Here is a 1,660-nt window from a genome sequence, read left to right on the forward strand (position 1 = left end):
GCGAGGCAGCAGCGCTACCACTGTGCCACCGTGCCGCCCTGACAGAAGGATGGGGAGAGATAACCTGTCACGACTACCCACTTCCTCGATATGCTAGACAGCAGCATTGCTGGAGGGTAAGGATTCCCACACAGACACCTGCAGGGCATGATGGGACCTGTAGTCCTGTGGGGCAGCCCTGTTGGGTTCTGTATGTCCAAGATAAAAGGAGCGACTCTACCTCATTCAGGTAAGTTGGAGTTGGGTGGAAGGGCAACAAAGCTCTCCTGGGAGTTGTGGAGAAATAGAGAAGAATTGTATTATATTGTTGTGCCTTTGTTGAAGCCTTTTAAAGGTATTCTATATATTAAATACGTGTATTTGCACCTGGGACTTGTGTCTGTGCAGTTGTGATTGGGGTTTGGGTCGCTGTGATGCCCTGTACTGGTCACAACTTATATAGACAAGACAAAATATTCGCAGCTGAAAAGAGTGCAATCAGAACAGCCAACAAGATTTAAATAGCAATGCACAAGATATTTATATCTTTGTTTATTTATTAAATACTGCCTTTTATATCTATCTGTCTATCTCTGTCCATCTATCTGTCTATCTGGTGCCTTTTATTTGTTCTATCTGTTTATCCTCTTTAATAAAATCCCTGTGTGCGTCCATGTGTCTGTCTTCTGGTGAAGTGCGCATGCGCGGGGCACGGAGCAACGCTTCAAAGCAGATGCTTCAAAGGCCGCCTGACGCGTCACACAAGACAGAGAGGGCGGGACCTATAAAAATATCGCGCGGCAGATCCAATCGGATTTCGGTAAATGAGGCAAGACCTAAAACAGAAAACTCGAAAAATCCAATCGGGTACTGAGATGCGGAGACCAGCTTCCCCATTGTTGTGCAAGTGTTCACTCTGAGGATGTCAGATTTGTGATTAAGAAGCCTGGCCCGGTAAAGTGTAAAGTAAAAGTAGATTTATTTTCGCGCACATTACATCAGTTGCTGGGGAGAATCTGCTGATTGCCCACTGTTGTGACAGAAAATTAAATGCATATTACGGACAGCAAAGCTAGTATTACTGTCAGAGAAAATTAGAGGCATTTTACGGGGAAAATTTAATGAGGTAAAAGGTCCCTTGCCATTTAATATAGACTGTTCCTACTAATGTTTATGGAGTACTGTTCTAGCGCCCGTTATTGTAACGGGCTTAATGACTAGTCTGTTATATTAAACCTTTTATATCTGTCTATCATATAGTGCCTTTCCTATCTATCTATCTATCTATCTATCTATCTATCTATCTATCTATCTATCTATCTATCTATCTATCTATCTATCTATCTATCTATCTATCTATCTATCTATCTATCATATAGTGCCCTTCTTCTATCTATCTATCTATCTATCTATCTATCTATCTATCTATCTATCTATCTATCTATCTATCTATCTATCTATCTATCTATCTCAAACTGAAGTAGTCTAATTTAAGATCATAAGGGACGGGAGCCCTACTTGGCAGTATTAAGACACAAGACCGCAGCCAGCACTAGGGAATAGAAAGAATATAGAAAACCGAACATTACTAGTAATCCTTCCTCCGTTCAGTAGATGGCAGTGTATACCGACTTAACATCACTTTTTACCCTCGTTTTTTCTTCTCGCTGTTTATTTCCGC

Source organism: Erpetoichthys calabaricus, chromosome 5 (genome assembly GCF_900747795.2).
Source record: "Erpetoichthys calabaricus chromosome 5, fErpCal1.3, whole genome shotgun sequence".
Classification (NCBI taxonomy): Eukaryota; Metazoa; Chordata; class Cladistia; order Polypteriformes; family Polypteridae; genus Erpetoichthys; species Erpetoichthys calabaricus.